Source organism: Vidua macroura, chromosome 14 (genome assembly GCF_024509145.1).
Source record: "Vidua macroura isolate BioBank_ID:100142 chromosome 14, ASM2450914v1, whole genome shotgun sequence".
NCBI lineage: Eukaryota > Metazoa > Chordata > Aves > Passeriformes > Viduidae > Vidua > Vidua macroura.
This window is the reverse complement of record NC_071584.1, coordinates 13,683,008-13,707,331: the sequence shown is the minus strand read 5'-3', so window position 1 is coordinate 13,707,331 and position 24,324 is coordinate 13,683,008. Positions and strand designations below refer to the sequence as shown.

The 24,324-nt window shown below is 47.5% G+C and overlaps 1 long non-coding RNA gene across 1 annotated transcript; it reads right to left on the bottom strand.

Annotated features, from left to right (window-relative positions):
* Positions 1–3,420: 3,420 nt before the first annotated feature.
* On the bottom strand, positions 3,421–5,387 carry LOC128814221 (uncharacterized). The gene is made up of 2 exons (XR_008439306.1): positions 5,111–5,387; positions 3,421–4,018 (listed from the first exon to the last, which is right to left on the bottom strand). It is a non-coding gene; the product is annotated as an uncharacterized LOC128814221 (long non-coding RNA).
* Positions 5,388–24,324: the final 18,937 nt, after the last annotated feature.

Below are 24,324 nucleotides of genomic sequence, written 5' to 3'. Positions count from 1 at the left end.
CTTCCTTTGGAAGGTTACAACACTCTGAAAGCTCTCCTGCCGTGAGGGCATCCCACCAGAGCAATGCTTTGCCTTTGCAGCAGAGACTGTTGCCTGGAGGCCCGGGAGCAGATTTTGTAACCCTAGGGGAGAAAAAAACCGCAGCAAAGCTGTGTATTCTTGCAAAAAGATCTGTTCTTTTTGCAATTCAGAGAGAGTAAATGTGACATGCTGTAGTTTTGCACTATGCTGGTCTGATTGCTCCTGTGCAGCACAACAAGGCATCTCTTCTCTTTCCATTTCCTCTCTTGTGCACCTGCCCTCTCCTCTTTGCACTCAAAGAAAAGCAATACTTTGTGTTTCTACAGCTTCAGTGACAACTTATGGATCATATGTAAAAAGTAGAGAATGCACAGGAGTTTTCTCCAACAGAACTTTCCACTTTCAGCTCATACTGGTACGTGGACAGAAGACCAGAGGTGATCTGGAAGTTTGTGCAAGCCAAACAGGACAGACACAAAGAATAGCATCACCATAAAATGCCTGTGCTCATGGCAGGGAAAGTTAAGGAGGATGCTGACAGACTTTTCAAAAACATCAGGAAGAGAAGGAAGGCTCAAGGGCAACAGTGCCAATGCAGAAAGATTGTAACAAAATAATGCTTGACTTGGTTAAACATCAACTCACAGATAAGAGAATGAGCCAGCCTCCTGAAAGGGCTTGCACAAGCCAAAAGGATGAACTGTTTGGCTAGGCCATATAGGCACGTGTAGAAAAAGCAAACACAAGTGAAGTGATTTTGCACAAACAGGCTAAATAAGAGGGAAAATGTTGCAGTGCCAGGAGCTACTAGTCTGGGCCAGAGGGTCCTGTGAGTGGAACAAGGCACAAGTGGTGTCTCAGCTCTGTCACTGCTGTGTGCCCATGCTGCCTGCATCTGTGCATCTGACAAGGGGGTGCTGCCTGGCAGGGTGAGCCAGCATCCTCAAATGTCCCCTCTGCCCCACATCCAGCCACCAAGGAGAGAAAACCCTGCAAAGTGCTCTTCCTCCTCTGCCAGCTCCTGAGGCAAGATGGGTCACAAATCTGCAAGTGTAAGGTCAGAAGGGCAAGTAACACACCCAGACTGGCCCAAGGTGGTGCCAGTCTGCAGAGGTTTGTGCTTCAGCTGATTCCCAGAGCCCATGAGCTGCTCAGAGGCAGCACCAAGCCCTGAGCCCAGCCACCAGATACTTGGCCGTATGCCCCTATGGATTAGGTAGGTCCCACCTGACCAGTTTATTATCTGACATGCCTTCTCTGGCATGTCTTCCAGTGATGCAGTTGGGTGATTTATGGCTGCTCAGAGGGATGTATGGCTGGCTGCTGGCTGGCTTGGCTCAACCCAGTGAGCAGATTTTGAACTTCCTGCTGTTGGCAAGTCATACTGCCACAGGGATGGACAACCACTGTGGCTATGTTTGAGCTGCAATGCTTTCCTTGCACTTCTCCCTGATGTGATGGGCAAGGGCAGTGGGAACCTGCTTTACTCTGATATATGGCTGTGGAGGGAGCAGGGACACAGCCAGCAGCACTGGATGGCCCCTGCCAGAGATGCCCACCATGACACTGTCCTGCAGGAACTGCAGGGTTTGCACTTGCTGGAGTGCTGGGCTCCCTCATGCCAAGTCCCAGTGGCCCCTGTGCCCATATCCCTCCCAACCCTTCTGTTCCTGGCACAGGCAGTGTCAGCAGGACCTCATCACATCCAGGTTACATGGAGCTCCTGCAGCCTTGTTTGTATGGTTGCATTCACCTCTTGGCTAATTATAGCTGGGGCAGATTGAAGCCTCTGCTGGTGCCTCCCCATCTGGCACAGCATGTTTTGGTGAACAGGTAAGGTCCTGGCAGTGCATCCTGCTTCCCACCCACCTCCCTGTTCCCACCATGGCTCTGCACAGCCCTGAGCATCCTGTGCTGTCACGTTGCAGCAGGGTCTGTGCAGAACCTCACCTGCAGCTGCAGTGCTTCCCCTGCATTTCCCCAGGGGTTTCTGCAGGTGGTTTCTGTAGGTGCTTTGCTGTGCTCCAGAGGTGCCTGTATAAATAGATCCCATTTAACCCACGTGCTTTTGCTCTCAGGTCTAGCAACTTGCCTTTCTCCACCTGCCCATGCTGGTAGTCCTGAATGTGGCATGCAAGTACCTGAATCTTGGAACAATTTATTCCAGCTGGATATCATTGCTGTGATCAAAATGATCATTTCTACATCAAAATGAAACAATGAAGCTCTCACACACATATACAAATATTTGTGTGCATGGCCTGCAGACGCTTCTTTACATTACCATGATAAACACCCTGATGTGTCCTACAGCACAGCTTCCTCAGCCTTTTGGTTTTGTCCCAGTTACTCCCCCAGCCTGGAATTTTTCTGCAGGAAGGACCTGAAAAGCAGGCCACAGCACAGAAAGACCCCATGTGGTTTCTCTGGGGTCCAACATAGGTGACCCTTTGCCCTGGACTGGTTTTTGAGAGCTGCCTCCGTGGCTGTTTGGTGCAGACCTGGACGCACATCTCCCTGTCAGGGGCAAAGGTGACACCCAGCTGGTCCTTGGCTCAATGCATGGCCCTGGCACATGCCAGTGGGGAGGGCTACAGCTTCCTTCCCTGCACTGATCCCGAAACTCCCTGGGTATTTAAGAGTGGGGCCCTTGTGAGGAGCTCTATTCAACCTGCTCCTATTTTCTCACACCAGTAAGATGGCAGGGATGAGGAGGTGGGTTGTCCCAGTTGCTGCCAAGGCAAGAGCTCAGCACCTCCCACCTGCCTCCAAGTTTATACTGTGTCTCCAACGTGGTAAGGGAAAATACAGCCTGGCAGCATGCCCATCCAGCAATCTGCAGGGTGGAGGAGGGTGAGGATCAGAGTCAAACTTACTGGGTCAGGTAAGGTGAAGATGGGAGCCTCAGCCTCTGGGTCAGTCCCCATCCAGGAAACCATTTCCATGAACACCTGCCCTTCTCACTACAAAAGCCACTCTGAGGAATGGTGCCATGTCCCTGCTAAGGTCCCATTCCCTGGAAGGCCACTCCGCATTGGCCCTTGCTGGCAAAAATCTCCACTTTCCCCTGCTTTGGGGGATAAAAGAAAAGAGGGAAGGTGAGCAACAACTGATGTCCTTTCCCAGGAGTAACTCTCACCCCAGTGAGTGGGGAGGCAGCAAAACTGTGCCCAGATCACTCAGAAGCAGAGAGCACCTGGTGAAGCAAGGCCTCTCCCGGGTTATTTGGTAGATATGTATCACATAACACCTGTGCCAGCACCGCCTTTGAAGCTGATATGTTTGTATGAAACAAAAATGAGAGAAAATAACCAAGGCAGCCAAGGTGTTTGAGCACAAAAAGGAAGCTCAAGTCAATTAGCTTCCCTCTGATGCCTGAAGTGGATGGGGATCTGGGGGTGGAGGAGTGATAAAACAGCAGATTAGCTGACTTTAATGCATTTGCCAGTCTGGCCGGTTCCACGGGATTTCTGGCTGCTGACATCACAGCGCTCCTCCAGGAACCAGCCAACCTATGGTAGTTTTCAGGAAATGTCAAAGAGGTGGCCATTAGTGGTTTACTAATAGAATGTCACCCTTCCTCGGTCATCTGAGGCTTTCAAGCAGGGCCTGGGCACTCCACTCTGCCCTCTGCCCTGAGGGACTCTTCTCATGTGCTTTACTACTTCAGGCTATTCTGGCACAGCAGCCCCAAGTCCTTTCCTATTTATTTGTCCCGTTGCACATTTATTTGTTCCTCTTGATCTGGCAAGAGCATAAAACATGTTTGTATTGTGTTGACAAATGGTCCTCCAGGCACCAGCACTGGATGTCCACAATGCCATGGGAAGGCAGTGGTGCAGAGGTAACCTGCTGACCCTAGAGATGTGTAGCAGCCACCTGCTGCATGACCACAGCACCCGTCTTCTGCTACTGGGAGCCCTAAAGCAGAGTGTGGCGCATTGTCAAGCATCCCAGAGTGGCTGGTCACAGGTCACATGCTGCTTGGTCCTCCTTCCTAGAAAACACAGAGTCAGTTAAAGCAAAAAAAAATCAGATTTTGTGGAAGTATCAGAGAGTGGCTGTTCCCAGGGAATAGAGGTCAAAGGTGACTGCAAGTGCCCTGTCTGCAAAAGGGAACATGAGATTTGCTGCTGACACTGGGTAACTATTGGGCAATACAGCCATGAGCAGCTCTCACCCACTGAATTTGCTTTTTAAAAAAAATTAAATTCCAGGATGTGGATGTGCAGGCAGCTCCTGGTAGGTTCACATCACTAGAGCCCCAGCTGCTCCCTTCCCACCCTTGGGCTACATTTTACACCTCTACCAAAGCCCCTTCCGGTCCCTCCGGGTGCTCCTCGGTGTTTGGGTCAAGGATTGTGCATCCACAGTGGAGAAGTAGGAAGAGCAGGAGGATTCTCACACAACAGCAGGAGCTTGGTGGGAGGCTGCAGTTCAGGGACATTCTCACATGGAAGGTCCCTGTGCTCTGAGACGTTCTTGGAGCTGTTAATGCCCCACGGGCAGACATCCCCCAGTTTATTCAAACAGCGGGAGGGATGTGCTCCCTCTGCTCACCCGCTAAGCCAGGCTCGAGCACTGGTCCGAGTGACCCTGGAATATGCATGCACTCCTCGGAGCACACCTGCATCCCCCGAGCAGTCTTGCACGCCCGTGAGCACACCGGCACACCCAGCCCTGGCTGTGCGGCTGACGGTGGGGCCGCAGGGTGCCCGGGCGTCACTGGGGGGCTAAGTGTGCACTTGCGGGGGCCAGGGCACGTGCAGGGGTCCTGGATAAGCCCAGGGGGTGCACAGCAGCCTGTGCTGGAGGTGATGGGCTGGGAAGGGATGAACGACCCGGACTGAAGCTGTTTGCGGGAGCCTCCTGCCACCCAGTGTCGGCTCCAGCCAGCGCCGCTCTCCGGGGCTCCCCCGCCCGGGGCTAGCGGGGGCTGCGCAGCTTTCGAAACGTCAGTTTAACAAAAGCAAAACCCAAATCAACGCTCCCACCCCTTAGAAAAACGCCAGAAAATCAAACAAATCCCCAACACACACACTTCTTCCAAAACCCGAACAAACCCACGGCCCCAAGGTGCGCACGGTACCCGAAGGTGCGCAGGACACGACCAAGGTCCCCGCGGGTGACTCCAGCTCTGTTCCCCCACGCTGGCCGTGCCGTCTCGTCTCAGGGCTGATGACACTGTCACCCCCAGGCCTGTCCGGAGTAACTTCTGGACATTCCGACCACTTTCGGCTGACTTGGTCAAGTCCCCAGCAGCGGCCCCACCCTGTACCTTCTCCTTCTCGAGGTCCGGGCCAGCCCCCGACCGCCCCGAGCCGGGCTTCCCCATCTGGAGCGGGCACCGAGCGGCGGAGCTCGGGCCGGGGAACCCGCAGAGGGGGCGGCGGCAGCGGCCGGGGCCGGGCCGGGCGGAGCCACTGCCGGTACGGCGAGAGCCGGGCGGGGGCGAGGCCGCGGCGGCCGCCCTGAACCGGGGGGAAGCGGCTCCGGGAGGAGCGGGGACGGGGTGGGACACAGGAGAGCGAGAGAGACCGGGAACGGGAGAGGAGGAGGACGAGCAGAAGAGGTACCGGGTCGGTAGAGTCGCTGCTGCTGCTGCCGCCGCAGCGCCGGGACCCTTTGTCCCTTTGTCCCTGAGAGGGAAGCTGTGTGCTAATGTCTTTACAAACAATTCCAGGGGTGAAGGTATGGATGTTAACAGCTTTGAAATTGATTCTCTACTGATTTTGGGCAGCAGGTTTGTTGCAGAGCCCAGACAGTCTGGCTCCTGAAACAGCCACGGGTCTGCACAAGCTGGAGTTTCTGAGCAGGTTTATGGGGGGGAATACGCGGTAGGCGGCTCGGGAAGGCTGTGCCTTCCTGCTGACCTCAGCCGGTGGGGAAAGGAAGAGGGCAACGAGCGGCCGGGAGCTCAGGATAACAGGAGGCTGCGCCCTCCGAAACCTCGAGAGAAAACACGCAGCGGGCGTGTGCCCCGGTGGGCTCTCTCCCTTTATCCGAATAAAGTTGCAGGACTCCTCTGTCTCCTCTTCGGACATAAACCTTTGGCGTTTGTGGATTATTTCTGCTGCCATCCCTTTTTCTGTTTCTCCGTTTGCTCGCTCGCCCCCGCGCGGTCCGGGGGCAGCACCGGCCGCTCCGCTCCCCTCCGGGACACGGGGCACAGGGCGATGAGGCGCTGACACAGGCTCCCCAGAGAAGCGGGGCAAGCTCCATTCCTGTGATGCATCAAGGGCAGGTTGGATGTGGCTTTGAGCAGTCTGGTCTAGTGGAAGGTGTCCCTGCCCACGGCAGGGGGATTGCAACAAGGTGATGATCTTTAAGGTTCCTTCCAACCCAAACCGTTCTGAGATTTGGTGATTTTGCACATGAGCCTCTTTTGCTGGCAGGAGAATTCACTTTCAAGGACACAGTGGTCCCAAAATCCACACAATACTGTACCAAAGAATTAAACTCTTCACTCTTCGATACCTTCTTGCTCATCCTGGCTAATTTGGTTCTTCTTAATATCAACCAGAAATCAACCAGATATATAATATTACAGGGCTGCTCCTCTTTTGTTCCTCTATTTTGAGCAAATAATGGCTCAGGTGTCTTTCACTGACATATTGCTGACTGAGGACCAGTCTCCCATATTGCTTATAGAAGGAATTTCCCTTAGATACTCAATTTAGCATGGGAAAAAAAAAAATCATGTAAGGACCTTCAAGAGGATCAAGAGATAAAAGCAGATTCTACTTATCAAACCCACAGCAATAGTATTAAAGTGCAGGTTTATGATCCCTTCCTCCGTATTTCTTAATTAAGGCTCCAGACTAATTTTGACAGATAAATATGCAGCACCCAACAAGTACAGATCACATGGTAACAGATGCAAGCATCAATCCATCCAATATTCCAACAACTGTGTCTCATTTTATTCAGATACCTGAGACCCGGACATGTATATTGCAACCAGCTTCTGATTTATGTTTCACCACTCCCCTTTCTCATTCTGAGTCCAGAGCAGGAGTGTCTTTGAGGCTTTTGTGAGTGTTCCTTAACCCATTCCAAGGCGACCACCTCACTCCTATTCCCTTTGTTCTGCCATGGAAGATTCCTCACTGATTTTTTTTTTTCTTTTTAAATTTTTTCCCTGCAGCTCCTGAGGATCTGCAGGCACTGACCTGCACCACTGGTGGGTTTTCAAGGCAGGGGTGTGTCTGTGACTGCTGGGGACAGGCGTAGACAGGGGAGGGCTGTGAAGGGTGGGGGCTGTGGGAACTGCCAGGAGGTGACATGAAAGGGATGCTCTGGTGGTGTTGGGACTGCTGGGAATACTCAGGGGGAGCAGTGGGGAGGCCTTGCTGAGATGGCTCTTGGGGGGACCAGTGAGGAAATTGGAAAGCTGGGAGATCGGGTGGTAAATTGTGAATCGTTGTACTAAGTCAACTTATAAACAGTTTATTTTCAGTATAGTAAAAAAAAAAAAAAAAAAAGTTAAATATAGAGCTGCAACATTCACAACATTTGAATTCAGTTACTGTTTTTTCTTCTTTGTGTTTCAGCTGAAATTACAAGTGTAGGTGTAATGTATTGTAGAGTTTCAAAAATGGGGGGTAAACACAAATCACTATGTACAATTATTCACTGACCTGGCACTTGGACCAGAGATTTTTATTTTTTTTTTTACAACATTCATGATTTCTGTGGTCAGTGCAAGGCATCATTATCCCATTTCCACAGTAGCTGTTATGCCCTGGAAATTCTTTCCACATTACCTAATTTCTGAGCTATAATTCAACATTCTCTTTTAATTTACAAGTACTGTGAGATATTCTGAATGCCTGTGAATCTTTTCTAATGTCTTTCCTATTTAGTGAGAAATTCTCTATGCACACTTCATGTCATGGCATTTCAAGGTGGGATCACTGCTACTGTTTACAGGAAGTGAATGTTTTTGAGGATTGCAGTTGTAGTTATTTTGGCTTCTTTTTCAGAGCTGTAAAACCTAGAATGCATGCCTGATAACACAGATTAAGGGCATTCCAGAGAGGGTTTCGTTCCAGTGCCTGTGATATGCCTGTTTAGAACATAAGTAATATATATACACATTAAAAAAGGAAGTTGACATCTAATCCATGTGCTAGAAAGATGCTTTCAGGAAGGGAATCCCATCTTAACTTCAGTCACATGGACAGAGGAGAACCTGCAGTAGATGCAATAACCTTTGAAGTCAAATTTATCAAATTAGAATAAAAAAAGTTTAGGAATGGTCTTTATCCATGTGATTGTTGAATCAGTCTGGATTAGATAAATAAATGTTACATTAGTGCCAGAAACTGCTGTAGTCTGTGTTTGTTTGATGCAGCTTTGTCACCCTCTAGTGCTCATATCCAAGAATTTGGTGACCCTGCTGTTACTCTCAATAAATTTTTAGCTATATGGACTGGTTGAACGTTTTTTAAGGAAGAATGATTTTTAGAAAAGAAGCTGATTGCTGCCAAGTCATTTGCCAACAGTAACACAAGAAATTTTTAACTGATGTGGGATCTAAACCAGGAACTCCTGATTCCTAGGCTACAGTTTTAATCTCCGAACCAGTCTTTCATCATGATTTAACTTCTTGAATTGAGTTTCTGAAACTTGATTCACTAAGCACTGAAGGAACAATGAGATTTGTTGTGGTAGAACTTCTTTATGTGAAACACCCAATAAAGATAGGATTTCTTCTTTCTTTAATTTTATACTTTATAGTATTTCTTATACGTTTTCCTTTGTTTAATTTAATTTAAGATGTTCAGTTCATTTATTAATTATGTATTTATTAGGATATTAGTTGCAGTGAACTTCATGTTCTTCCCCAACAAATAGAAAAATTGCAGTCATTTAGAGAATTAAGCATAAGAAGAAATAATCTCCATATGCTGCCAGATGGTAAGTTACTAGTCTTCATTTATTTGATGTAAGAAATGAGGAAAACTGTTTAAAAATAATGGATTATTTATTGCTGCTGTTGCTTCCCATCAGTCAGGACGTGGTTTCCAGCTGCTTGGGTTGAGCACTGGGAAGCAGGTGCTGCAGTGGTTCTCCAAAGGATCTTTCAGAGAGGGGTCAGTACTGAGATGTTTTTTCTGCAACCTGCTGGTGGTGACAAACCTTCAGTTTTACCAGCCTTTGCCTGCTTGTATCTTTGCTTCCAAAAGTAGCTGGGAGAGGTGAATGACTTGAACAGTGTATATATTGCCAGGAAAGTATTCGCAGGACAGGCCAGTTTTAATGGCAAGTAAGTAAATTAAAATCTGGGCAGGTGATAGAAATAAACATTGCAACTTATACAGCAACATGAGCAGGGCAAAGTAAAGTGACCCCGTAGAGGTCACTGTGCCAGCAGGAAACCCAAGTGAGTTCTTGGGACACACCAGATGAAATACTGTAAAAGGAATCATTGTTTCCAAGAGCTAATTCTTTAAGATTTTTTTTTTTTTTTTAATATTTCACGCTAGATGGATGCTCATAGAGAAGGGAAACCACCAAGGATGAGAAGGCAATTGATGAACAAAGGCACACTGCAAACACAATGTGCTCTTTCACCCTCCAGTCAGACCTGGAGACATCGCTGTGTCTGGGCAGGTGACAACTGAAACTCACCCCAGGGACAAATCTGTGGTTAATCCCCAGCCTGTGGTTACTCCCCAGCTCAGCCAGAGTAGCACAGAAGTAAATAAGGTGATTTGGTAGGATGGGAGCCCTACAAATCTAGTTGCAAAACCCTGTGTGTTACCAGGTTCATTCCAGCAGGTTGTTTTGCCAGCAAAGGGTTTCAGACAAACTCTTCATTTTTCTGCTCAAATGAAACAACAGTTTGTATTTGTTGTGAGGTCTGCTCATTAAATATAAAAGTAGAAATCCATGGAAGAAAGTCTTAGAAAAAAACTTGGTCAGAGGGGGCCTCTGGAGGGCATTCTGTCCCTGCTCTGAACAGAGGTGATTGCAAGGGGCTTCCTTTTGAGCTGGGAGAACACACAGACCACAATGAGATAGGGACCAAGGCTGTGACCAGCCCTGGCAGCCTGCCTTTGTCACAGCTCCTGAGGTGCAGCACCTGCCCCTGCAGGCCCTCACTGGGACACACTCCCTCTGCAGATCACTTGTCTGTAATTCTTGCATTTACAAAAATAAATGCTATTTCACCCTTCAAAAGTGTTCTCCGAAGTGGCAGAGGAAAACTTCAATAAAAATACAAAGGTTGCATTTTCCTGTGCCTTCTAAAATAAAATGACATCTGTAATATCTGAATTATTTGCTATGAGCATGATGTTTTTCCAGGTGCTTTCCTAACCTACCCAGGGCTATTTTTCTCATGCTGCAGAAGCTCATGGCTGCAGCCACTCCCAGATGCACACACCAAAAGGGGAACCCCAGGAGCTGCCCAGGGAATTGCTGAAAACCAAAAAAGCCCAGAGTTACCAAAGATTTTACCTTCTCCTTGGGCCATGGGTGCTGGCAGCTCTGAATCTCTTGGGGCCTGGAGATGATTGTCACTGTCCCTCCTGCTGTTTGCTGCTGCTTTTGCACTGAGAGAGCAGTGAGTTCTCAGAACTTGCCACTGGTGCCACAGTCCTGGGACACAAACAGGAGCAAATGCAAGTGACAGCACAGAGCTGTCCTTCTCTCTGCTGACTGCTGCATCCTGAAAAGCCAGATCATTTATTTTGTATTTCCTTTGGCTTTGTCCACCTGGGGATTGCTGACCCTGCAGTGATTCCCTCTCTGCTCTCAGACGTTTTCAGTGCCACCTGTGATTGCTTCAAAGGGGGCTCAACCCTGTGCTGTGTGCTCTGCATTCCCTATGTTCTCATTCCCAACTGTTTTGCTTTTGCAATTTCTGCAGTTCTGCAGCAGAACTCTGCAAGGGCCATTTGGGTTCCTCTCCTCTCCTCTCCTCTCCTCTCCTCTCCTCTCCTCTCCTCTCCTCTCCTCTCCTCTCCTCTCCTCTCCTCTCCTCTCCTCTCCTCTCCTCTCCTCTCCTCTCCTCTCCTCTCCTCTCCTCTCCTCTCCTCTCCTCTCCTCTCCTCTCCTCTCCTCTCCTCTCCTCTCCTCTCCTCTCCTCTCCTCTCCTCTCCTCTCCTCTCCTCTCCTCTCCTCTCCTCTCCTCTCCTCTCCTCTCCTCTCCTCTCCTCTCCTCTCCTCTCCTCCAGTTGGGAAACTGATCCCTCACTAAATCTATTAAAACCTGGTCCTTTCCATGGAGTTTTTTATCTGCAGCCTGGATGTTTCCACCAAGCAATCCGGCTGCAGTCCCAGCACTTGGCTTAGCTTACACTGCTGTTAGCAATCAGTGTGTGTGCCTCCATCCCCGGGCATGAAAGTGTCAGTTCCAGGAAGGAAAAAAGCCCAATATTATAGCTTTGCTCAGGTTTCTTTTTGCTCATTGAGTCCTTCTTGTGTGGACAGGTACCTTGCCTGGCCCAAGCCCTGAAGCAGGAAGCACATCAGAGGAGCCCTCAGCAGTGTCTGTCCTCCTGCAGTTCCTTGCACAAGGTGCTGCAGGCTCCAGCCTGTTTGTTTCTGTGGGACAGCCACCATCACTTCCTACCCACTGCCTGAGCTGTGCTCCCATGTTCAACCCCTTGGTTTATTAAGTGGAAGCTACTGTAGAATTATGCCTCCCAGCAACTGCTCATTACTCTCTTAATACCCAGCCACACTCAATACCTGAGTCATGCCAGTCTTTATTTCCAGGAATGACCACACTCCATGCACATGCATGATCAGTTTAGGGCTCTCTTATTTATGCCTCCAGGACAGAGCCACTAAATGTGCCATCATGCTCACCACTTTGATGGGGTTTTTTAAAGCTTACAGAGCACACATGACCTGCTAATTGAATAGATTTTCATCAGTGCACAAAATAAAAACCACCTCTCACCAGGCCCATCTGCCCGCTGGATTTCCACCTTCTATACCAAGCCAGTCTAATATTAGCAACACTTGGAACAAAGCCCTAAGAATTACTTTAATGGTGAACACATACATCCCTTCCCATCTCTCGAGTCTTAAACATAACTCAAAAAGTTATTTTCAAACGAAAATATTTCAAGCTTTTTTTTTTTTTTTTTTTAATGTGTTACTGAGCAGAGACAAGACCTAAAAGTTTGAACTTGAAAAAGGGAAAGCCATGAATGAAAAAGAAAAGGCATTTTACACTAAAGAGCAAGAACAATCTGCCACATGGCTGTGCTGGGAATCAGTGTCTCTGGTATGGGGTATCCACTTGCTCCTGAAAAGTGTGTCTCTGAACCACAGCCCCCGACAAGTCACCAACAGTCTCTTTTTTGACTTTGCTGAACATTGGAAAATGCTCTGGGTGAAGGACAAATAGTGGTGAGTTTTGACATGCCTCCTCTAAAAGGTAATAGTAAGGTGAGATGACATGGATTTTGTTTTCAAGGAAATAGTTTGAAATCTTTTAGGAACACATTTTGTAAAGCTATTTTTTGAGAAACCCCAGAGGAGCTGATTCAGTAAAATTATGCCAAATCTGAAGCTTATAAAAGCAACCAGGAAAATGCTATTCCATATGTATGTGTGCCTGTACTCACCTGTGCATACAAATCCTGTGCACAGGCATATAAAGGATGGTGTCTGTACAATTTTTATGTAGATGGTTCTCTGAGGTGATCAAAGATCATAAAATCCAGCAGATTTCTATATGACATTTGAGAACAGCTGTACCTTCCTTATTCCTCCACCTCTTGAGCTGATACCTGGCGATTTAAAGGGCTCACTCCACCAAAGTGGCAGCTGCCCTTCTCTTACAACCAGGAATTGTATTCCTGAATTGTCTCAGATTTTACTGTTTTTTTTTTCAAACCCTCATTAAAACAGTTATGTCCTACAAAAATAAACTCCTATTTTAGCATTCTTCAAAATGTGATTTATGATTATAGTGTTGCAAATTGACTATAAGGTTAACTTAATGTAATATAAGAATATTTATATACATAGTGATGCAAGAATCACATTAATTTATTCCAGAAAAGGAAATTATTTTTTCATAATACTAAATGATTTATGTCTTGCTAATATTCTGTGTAAGATTGACAAACACATTATTTGATTTGAAACAATATAGAAGAGAAAAGCCTTCCACCAATGTGATTCTTTATAAAGGCAGAAACACTCCAATCAGGGAACCTGTCAATCTGAGCTCACATTGTTGTGAATTAACTGTGAAATGGGAGAAGCCTTTTGGTACAGACACGCAAATGACTCAAACATCCCTAAGCCAACCCCACAGCAACCTGGAACAACTCTAAGTGCCCACATTCTAGCACTTGGAAAGCAAAGACTGGACCATAATTTTTATTTGTTTGTTTGTTCGTTTGTTTATTTAATTTTAGCTTGACATATCCTTACCTGCTGCCTATACTGAAGAGGGCACCAGGGCATGCCTGCAGGAAGCAGCTCCCAAAGAGGACCTTGTGGTGCTTCACTCCTTACAACTGGAAGTGCTGCCTGGGAAAATGCACAGAAATGCAACGAAGTTCACAGGCTCTGTGGGGCCAGCTGTTATTTTCTTTGCAAACCATGTCCCTTCACTGCAGAAGTGCAGTTGTGCAAATGTTCCTCTCTTGACAAACACTGAATTTGGCGAACTGTTTCTTTTTGGCCAGATATGGTCCCACTGTGTTTAATGGCTTTGTTTTTTATTCCTGCTTCTGTCCCCTTAAGCTGCTTTTTCCCTGTCTCGTTCCCTTCAGCCACCACCCTGGGCCTGCCCCTGTCTCTTGCCTGCTTGCCAGAGCAGTCTCTGGGAGGTCACCAAGCTTTGCAGCACAGCTCTCCTGCGCCCTGGGGAGGGCATCTCCTCTGCAGCAAGAGGCTGAGCTCAGCTCCCTGTTCTGGGTCTTCCCTCAGGGCGACGGGAGGGACTGATGCAAAGGCAGCCCTGACTAGAAGCGGTGCCCCTGTCAGCCTGTCCCTGTTAGAGCGGCTCTGCTCGGCAGTGCCCTCAGGCAGGGCTCAGCCAACACAAATCGCTGATGACACAGCCATCAGCCTCCCCGGGAACCCTGTGTCACCCACCAGCTGGGGACCAAAGCTGCTTTCTGACTCTCTGTGCCTCCAAAATGCAGTATTATCAGTGAATATTCTTTCCTTTAAGCCCCTGGCAATTTATAGACACGGGCTGTGTTGTCCTTTGCTCACCTCTGTTCTAGAAGAGTCTCTCTGTATCTCCTTGTCCACTGCCTGGAAGCTGGTCCAGCCCTCTCGTCACCTCGGCAGCTCTGCCTGAGACAGCAGGGCTGGAGCAGACACAAAATTCGAGACAGATTTATAGGGAGGCTCTGCTATGTTTTCTGTTCCTCTCCTAACAATTCCTAACATTCCAGTTGCTTTTTAACCCAGAATAGCCACTTGGAGTAGGAAATGGAAAGGCACAGCTCTATTGGTTTCATGCAACAAGTTTCCAGGGAACATTTTCTGCAGAATCCAGTCTTGCAGCCCACGTATTGGTGGGAGAGAGGACTCCTAGGAAGGCTGGCTGCAAGAGGATGTGCCCAAGGGTCTGCTTCCCCAGCTAAGATGACATTTTGTATTTTCTTTCCTTTTCATGAGATGTCTGGCTTGATGCTAAAAGCCACCTTTAATGAGCTTCACAGATGGGAGAGAATGCCAGTGCTCCCTCCAAATTTCTCTGTTGATTCTGGATGATTTTAGTGTCATATAACCAGTAGAAGAAGTGCATCAGGTTACTCCCCAGAATTTTGGGGCACTTATATTGCCAGACTAGCACAGGGCAGGGTCCCAGAATGGTGCCCTTGGAGGAGCAGGGTGGCAGGAGGGGCCTCAAGAATAACAGGTATTGTTTGGAGCAGACCCATCAGTCAACTCTGTCCTGGAACCAAAGCAGTAGCCAAGGAATCTTTCCCAGGGGCTGGCATTCTGTCCCACACTGAAGAGGGTCCTGGAGCTGATGTTTGTCAGGTTGGCTGCAAAGCAGAGTCAGGCAGGGCAGGAACTCGTGGCCCAGCTCGAGGGTGCAGGGGGAAGTGTCAGTGCAGCCTGCTGGCAGCAGCAGGAGTTGTTCGTTGTCAGGGGTCCTTGGAGGCATTCAGACAGCCACAAACCACAGGCATGTATTAAACAGAAACCTGAGACCCAAACAGCATCTCAGGCACTGCAGTTCCTTCCCTCTGGAGCTGGGATAGGCTGAGCTGCAAGGAGAGCCTTTTCCAGGTAGCAACCCAGTAGAAAAGAGCCACCAGAGGCTGAGAAGAGGCCAGAAAACCCCCAGACTGAAATGTGAGAGGTGGCCTAAACTGGGCTCCAGACAGCAAAGCAGCCAGGAGAAGGGAAACAGGCTGTGGCAGGTCAAATGGTACTTTATCAAGTATCTCATTTCCAGGCATCTCATACAATTTCTGAACAAACCACAGGCCTACCTCAGCACAGTGCTGGGTGAGAAGGGGGTGTAGGAAAGGGCTGCAAGCCCAAAGGATTTACCACCATTTCCCATAGGACCAGACCAACAAACAGCACACCCCAGACAGCACCAGGCAATCCCAGTCCCTCCAACTCAGGTGTTGCCATGGGCAGGATGCCCCATTTTCAGAGCCAACTCCACTCCAAAAGCGCATTATCTTCGTCAGGAAGCAGTGCCCTGCACTAGATTCAGAAGCTCTGTAGCCTGGGAAAGGGATCCTCTTCCAGAGATCAGCCCTTGATCTTCCATGTGCAAGACAGTTCTTTTTTTTTCCCATTTCAAATTTTCTTTGCTGATGCATTATTCCCACTGCTCATCTGGATCAGCTCTAGACACTTCTATAGGCAGGATAACATAAATTGCTAACACATGGAGGCAAGAGGAACAGAAACACCAGATCTGGAGAATCCTCAAGATCTGAAGTTTAGGATTTAGTATTAAGCCATGTTCTAAAGCAGTTCCTTCCTAGTTGTGTCAGGTCTAGTGCCAGCTCTTATGATTACACTGGAAGTCCCAAGATGTTTAATGGTGCAATTAAAACCCCAGTTCCTGGAGGCAGGTCAGGAGGTGAAAAATCTCAACTTTCCTGTATTAAAAAGTCAATTTGCAATGCTGTGGCTATGCCATAAAGACCATGACCTAAGAGTAATTTAAAAGCTTGGGTGTCAGATGCCAAAAAGACAAGAATCTCAGTGCCACTGCTAGCATTTGGAGATTTTTGTCCCTACATCCCCTGTTTCTGCAGCACTTCGTTGCACTGCAGAAATATCCTCAGCTTGCTGCAGAGGCACATAGGTCTGAGCAACATGAGATTGGCCCTTTCCATAGGTCATGACTGGAGAAGACACCAGGAGAAATGATTAACCCTCCTCTTGCTGGGCTCCAGGAGGAAGGTGTCAGGGTATGGGCTCCCCACCTTATGCCATCAAAGGATCAAAGGGCACTGTCACTCTCCAGCTACCCATCCCTGGAGGCTGAGGATGTCCCTTACCATGGATTACCACGGATTACCATCCCTTACTAATTGCCATGGATTGAGGAGGTGTAGGATTGAAGATGGAATGTGGTGACTGGCAGAAATCTCAAGGGGAGCCCATGATAGATTCCAAAGCAAAGCCAGGTGTGGAGGAGGGAGGGAGGGAAGGAGAGAGTAAGGCTGCTTTATGTTGTCTGTGAGTTATTTGCAGTTGGTAATGTCTGCCTCAGCTGCTCCAGGAACAGAACTTCTGTCATTCTTGCCAGGAGTGTTCATAAACCTCGTGGAGCCTACTGTGTTACTGACAGTGCAGGAACTGCACACATTTTATCCTCCCATTGACTGTCATTGGAGAAATGAGGGGCTGCCAGAGCCAGGGTGTTTGGCAACCCACAGGACCTGGGGCATCCAGCATCCACTGCTCTGAAGACCCTTTTTAGCTTCAGTTTTCCAGCCCAAAGGAGTTTGTGGCCTTCTCTGCCTGTCCCTGAGGCAGCCTTCTCCTCTGCTTTCCCCTCCCCACTGTCCTGTGTCCTGCAGGAGTGTCTGCTGTCAGAAATCCCTTCTCAGCCTGCATTTTGCTAGGCATTTGCAGTGGCCTCTTTCATGACAGTTCTCCAAGACCTATTAAAAGTCCTTTTTCAAACCCACAAATGGAAAATTCCCAATCCTGACATCCCATTCTCAAATGCACCGTAGCTGAATAAATTGCCTTACCCATGAGACATGAGACAGGCTGTTGCTGTAGATGGACAGCCCTAATTTGAATTTTTCAGACCTTCATGCAACTCCCTACTCCCTTCAGGATCACACCACAGAGCACAGCTCTGCTGGGAGCACAACCACACAGTGCCACCAGTCAAGGCAGCAATATTTTATACCAGCCTCTTCTGCACCTCCCTAAGTCAGCCTTGCCAAGGGAGAATCTGCAAGAGCTCATGGATTTCACAAGTTCTCTGGCCTGCAGAGAGCATGTATCCTAAATACAGATTTTCCCCCTTCCCTAGACCTGGCACAATGATTCATCTGTGCATTTGCTTAAAGGATTTCAGTGTCGACCAATCCAAGGTTTCTTTGTTGACCACAGTTAATTTTGGTATGCAGAAAATGCCTGGGTAAGGACAGGGATCTAACTGCATTTTCAGTATCTGTGAGCTGCCTGCTGTATATTAACAGCAGACTAAACAGCTCCCACCAGCTGAGGCTCAGTTTCCATCACTACAGTTTTGTAGTTACAACAATTCTGTGATATGAAAAATAACTTGTGAAAAACCTCACCTGAGGCAGGACTGAGCTGAAACATCTTTAGAGGTCTGGTCTATGGATATGTGGGATCCTATGGGTTTCTTAGGCTGCATGGACTGAGGCTAGGGAAGAAAATATGGTCTGATGTGTGACCAGCCTTGGCTGTAGGATACGTGGCATTGCTGAGGATTTTCTCCCTGTAGGAAAGATTGAGGCTAAATATCTTTATTTACATATTAGTGGTGATGGAAGTTGCTTGTGTGCAATGAAAAGAGAGCACAGTCCAAACAGCTAGAGACCGATTTACTATTTTTTTGCATAAGCCTATAAATTGTCCAGAACTTGCTCTTTTTTTTTCTGAGAAACTGCTGTCATTTGCAAAAAATGTGACTAATTCCACCTCAACACAAGAAAGACGCAAGGGAGGCAGATTCCTCAGGGATCTCAGTTCTTAGAGAAGAAAACAGGCTTTTAAAAGTTCACCAGCTCCATACCACAGGAAAAAACATACATTTGTTTATTTTGCTGATAGTGATGAAAAGGGGAAGGATCACTGGGAATGTGCCCTGCTTGGATATTGGCATCAAACAGCTGACAAGGGCTGGGGAAGGTAGAAAGACTGCAAGGGGAAGGGAAAAAAGAGACAAAACCCTGTTGGAGCTGCAGAGGGTTTTTTTTTGCTCAAGGCACAAAGCTTGCCTGTTTTGTATCTGTGCTCCCTGATCACCTCCTGGCAGGCTAGGAAACCCTGGCAGCAGAAAGGAAGCTGGTGAGACAGAGGCACTTGGCACCCTTCCATGGCCATGAAATGCTGGAGGGTGCATCTGAGTGGTAGCAAGCACCAAAGACACCCTTGTTCCCAGGGTCTCCCCAGGCAGGGGATTCCCAGCCCTGCCCAGGTGTTTGGATGACCCTGTTTGCTGCAGCTTGTGCCTGCAAGCCCTGCTGAGCAACCCCAGTGGGGGGAAAAAAATGAGCATTTTGGATTGTGTTTCTACAGCAATCCAGAAACCAACAGGCCCAGGTACAGCAACACCTGGGCTGCTTCTGGAGATGCCCTGGATTTTGCAATGGATCCAATATTGCATTTAGAAGCACTTTGATCCATCCTGTTTGTGTGCCTGGTCGTGGATCTGTGATGCAGATGAACACTACAGCACTTCTGAAGGGAAAAGGGATGTCTGTGTACTGCATACAAGATGTTCTGGTACTTAGACCAGCCCCAGCAGTCTTCATTAGAATAGACACATTGCAGAGGGTTGAAAACAGGGTGATAACAGAATGCAGCCACAAACAGAATGAAAATATAACAATATCCACCCACCACCTAGCTTTGATGCAAGTTTCTATCTTCTAATTAGAGCCCCCAGTCACATAGTCCTATGTATGGTTGTCTTTGCTTGAAAATAGGCTAGGTGGTATGGTATTTAGAAAAGTGCATTTTTATATTAATTTGAAATTACAAGCTGATTCTTTGCTGAGCTGCTCCCTTACTAGGGCCAGCCAGGAAAAAGTACTCAAAATGTCATGAATTGAGGTCTGACTGATATATTGGTGGGATAGGGCAGGATTTCACCAGGCAGCTGCACAAAGCCCAGGAAGAGCCAAGACAGAGTTTTTCCTCTTTCTGAGCTGTCCTGCTACAGTCTGTGTTAGAAATGAGCTCTGCACAGGCTGTGGTGTGCACACAGACCACAGCTGCTGGCCACAACTCACCTCCTTTGGTGAGCTCCCCACCTGCGCCTTTGCTCTTGGTGCATCCTTGTGTCTGCTGTGAGGACCTTCCCCTCTTTAGCTCCTGTGCAGCAGCTCCTCATTCCTGGGCAGGGCCAGTCCCTGCTGCAGCAGTGCTTGCAGTGTCCTGACAAAGGCAGAATCCAGCTCCTAGCACAATGGCCCATGGCTTCTGCCCACCTGGGCTGGTCAGGACCACGTTCCACCAGCATGACTGCTGCCACAGAGGGGTTCACTGTGCTGGAGCCACCAGAGCCCAACTCCATCCTGGATCCCTGTGCAGAAAAACCTTGCATAAGTCTCCAGGTCAGCACTTGCTCCATCTCACCAGCTGTCTGGTATATTTGCCTGGTTGCTGATTTATAGCTGGATAATTTCCTGCTCATCTGGGCTACTGAGGATTTTGGCTACCTCAGGGCCAGGGGCAGATCCTCTGCTATCTCAGCTGTGGGTGTCCTGCTCTGCTCAGCCACACACACTGGCACTTTCCAGCCATGGAAATCTGGAGGGAGGTGGAGCCAAGAAAGAGCCTGGAACTACTAAAATCCAGTTCACAGTTATTCATGATTCCCAAAGAGGTTTCCATCAGAGACAGGTGGTGGAAGGGCTGTGGGAGGTTATTTCATTCCAGGCTACACCACTTGATAGATCACAATAAACTGCCAACAAAACACTGCTTTTCCTTCAATGGCCTCATTTGGTTCTCTGGATAGCAGCCATCACCTATGAATAAAATCCTTACAGAAGACAGCTTGAACCAGGAATGGGAATTCTGAATCTCATTCCATTTTGATTGCAAACATTTTCAGATGTTAAGGTGAACTTTTCCCTTGCTCTTGAGGAGAATCAGAAATGTTCTAATGAAAATGATGTATTTTGTCAAGAAGCTCTCACTGCTGGGAATAAAGGAAATAAACATTTCTATAAGGGTTATTTATTGCAAAGAAGTGTTCTGGCAAGATAGAGGATATTTAGTCTTTTTTCAGATTCTTTTGTATACATTAAATCAAGTCACAAAATCATTCAACAATTTATGGGTTCTTTTCCACATCCTGTCAGTCTCTGCAGGTGCCATTATAACAGGTCTCTCTTCCAAGAGCTGCTATTGTCTGCATCCATCTGTCCTCTCCTTCCCAACAGCTACTGGAAACTGTAAACTGTAACTCTGGACACAGGGAAACAAAATCTTTAAAAGGTTTTCAAAGAATAGTCAACAAATTATAGGAGTTAATGTGAACTGTTTGTCAGGGTCAGATGGGCTGAGAGAGGCCCTGCTCAGAGGTGCTGCATCATTTTGCAGCAGCAATAAATTTCATCCTGCCCAAACTTGGGTGAACATCTTGAGAAGCCCAAACATGACTGCTGTTTCTGCCCACAGCCGTGTGAGCGTCGCCTTTTCCACAACCCAGCCCCAAACCTGCACTGCTGAGTGGTGACTGCACTTGGGCCGAGCTGCTGTGCTGCCACACTGCAGAGAGGGGCTCCCCTGGAGCAGGGGAAGGATTGGGGGGCACCACTGAAGGTAGAAAGTGAGTGACACATCACATTTACAGCACCACAGCCACCTGTCCCTGTGCCTGCTGCTCCTCAGGGTCACTTGTACCTGATGCTGATGGATGAGGAGCACATTCAGCTCCTGTCTCTCATGGCAGGTAAAGTGACACCTGAGGGGAGTCCATCCTTCATCCTGCCAGCAGCAGATCTGCCATGGACTATGCAATTACACAGATGAGCAGGTAAAAGGGCACCTGCAGAACATATTTTGGGCCAGAGATTTTAATTTCAGACTGGTTTTTGCTCTGCATTCCTTTAAGCCCTGCAAAAGCTGTGATGACTCTCTGGTTGCCTTGTAGCACTTGTATTTTTTTTTTTAAGACATTAAAATAGATCTGACCATAAGCCCAGATGTACAGACAACAAGAAATTTGCATGTGTCAGGGTTTCAGGAATAGATCTAATTTTCATTCCATTTTAAACCATATTTAAACAAAGATGTTTCTGAATATCAACTGGTCAATGAAAGCTCTTTGGTTCAGTCTTGCTGAGTAAGATTAATCATCTTTACTAAGCCATAGAAATGCCTGATAAGTTTTTTTCTGCCCCCTTCCCCCTCCCCCTCCATTTTTTTTTTAACTCAGCATTCCCAGAAATTGCTGGTTGCTTTTAAAAACAACTGACGAAGTAAAACCCGCACAATACAAGAGCACTAAAAGATGGTTCCACGTGTTATTTTGCTCAGTTTGCTTAAATCACATTAGCACTGCCAATGAATTCTACTCCCTGCCCTAAAAAGTTACAACACCTCAGCCATTGTGTTGTTCACTTGAGTTTTTTCTGCAAGATGGACTCCACCTCGAAACTGATTGTGCCCAGGGCTGCCCTTTGCTGGACTTTATGCTGCCTTAGCACTGAATGGTTTAAAAGTGTGTGTTAAATGTTATCATAAGAGCTGAATTGTAAAGTGGTGAAATCATCTGAAAGTGCAACAGGCCTTAGAGGCACAGCACAGCTCATGTTCATTAGAGCAAGCTCAGTCACAAATATCCTCTTGATATTTGCCAAGAAAATTTATTATTTTCCAGCAAGCACAAAAAGCTGAAAGCAAAGGGTATTTTTCATCATTAGCTGCAGTCCTTTTTGTTGCATGTTCTCTGTTCCAACCAGGCAGTGCAGAGTGAAAACTCTACAGAAGAATTAAAGCAAATGGGTTGAAAATATTTGTTCAGGCTTTTAAAATAGAAATACCCATTAAGGGCAGAGACCTCTTAGCTTCTGCAGAGGTCCAGGACATTGGAGACCGCAGGAGGGGTCCACTGGGTGCTGCAGAGCTTGAGTGATCTGTTTCTCTCCAGACTTCCCCTACCACTCTTTTCCCAGAGCCACAGCCAGCAGTCAGCTTTGCTGCTCGGTCTCATCTTGCTCAGAAGTGCAATTCACTGTCCAGGCAGGGCAAATAAAGCCCCTTGTGTGCAGCCAAATCATTTGTAGTTTCTTTTCAAATAATTTTCTATCTTCAGCTGCCACTGTGTGGTATATTGGCCAATGCAATGCATTCATTCATGATATCCTGATAAACATGTCAGCAGATTTGGGAAAGCAAATTTGTTTTTTCTCTGCCAAAGCCAACCAATGCATGCCTGTGTTTTCCTTTTGACACAGAAGTGTGGTTTGCTGGGATTTACAAACAGTTACTGAGCAGGATTTCGGTCCCCATTCAAATTCTGTCTATTTTTGGATCTAGAATTTCACGGTAACATTTGGTCAGCTTTGAATGCCTGATTTTATCTAAGAAATTTCTTATGTTGCCAATAAGACACTTAATTTCTCCTGACTACCCCCCAAACCAACAGGTTTTACATTACTCACATTGTATAATTTACTGTGTATCAAAGTTTTTAGTTCTACAATGTATCACTAACAGGTTACACAAAACTGCCTTTATATCTATATCTGATCTGCTACAGCTAATTCAGAATAAAACCTGCAGCTCTCAGTATTGCACTGCTTGCAGACTGAGAGCTCTTCTCCTGCCCTCCCCGACAGAACTGTCACCAGTGCTGTGAGAGCAAGGAAAGGTCTCTCCCCACGTGTGTCCTGGGAATCACCATCCAACAGCCCTGCTCCTGCTGCCTTGCACCAGCCCAAATCAGATCAGAATCCCACACTCCCAATGTAACACCCAGACAGACATCCTCTGCTTTGTTCTGTAATGTGATGCACCCAAGGGACTAATTAGGCATTGTTTGGACACTAATTGCTTGGCAGCCCTGTTTGCCTTCAGATACTTTGTTACAGCAGTTGCTTGGGTTTATTTGTTTCATCTAATCCATGGGAGGCAGCTGGGCAGCAGCCAGGTCTGCCCTGAGGTGTTTCACTGGCCCTGTGGCATCTAGGGCAGAAAATAATGCACAAGCTGCGTACAAAGCACTTCTCCTGGCTTGCCAAGGGCATTTGGGATCCATGGAGCTACAGCTTGTGGCATGGGAAATGCTAGACAGGGCTGGGTCCCTTGCCACAGGAAGGTGACGTTGTTCAGGTGGAGCTGCAGAGTCACCCTCAGAGCCCACGGGCTGCAGCCAGAGCACAGAGGGCCTTGAAAGAACCTAACGTGGCATGAACAGTAGGGAAATTGCATGAGTGGAGATGTATTAGCTGCATCATTAGTGTGGAAACTTTGCTTAAAGTCAGCAAGTCTTCCTCTAAGCAGGAAGACTGGAAAGGCTGAAAAGCCAAATTCATGTGGGAGGGAAACTGTAACCTTTCTAACTCTGCTGTTATCTCTGTGCAAACTCTACCATGCAGAGCTTTGTTTTCCCAACACGTGGAGCATCGTGTCTGAGGTTGCAGGGGGCAGAGCAATTTGGGATTTCTGCTCTGCCTTGTGATCAACACAGAATAAAGCAGGCTCGGTGTAGTGCTCCAGACAGTGTGTTCTTGCTGAAGCCCATGGCTCAAACAAGCTTATTAAGGATGGGTTTCCATTAAGCCCAGGCATCCAATCACTTGGGATAAGTCAGGGGCTTCTGGGCAAGACCAAATAAAGACCACTGCTTAAACTCTAGACCAGCAGCTCCTCTAGGGAAGCAGCTCCATCTATGTCAGCATCTTGGAGATTTTGGCAGTGCCATGTGTGTCTCTATTAAATGTATGTGTTTAGATCCCCTTACCATTTTTCTGCTGCTGCAAACTACAGAATAAATTTTAGCTGCCATGTGCTGCAGAAGCCAAACAGGCAAGGGTAAATTTCCTGTGGCAATTACTTCTAATCAGAGATTTATGCCAGCATCCTCGAGAATTATCTGAAATAATATTTTGAGGGACTTTAATGATCAGAACTGAGTTGCTCAGAATATCTTCCTCAGGGAAATCA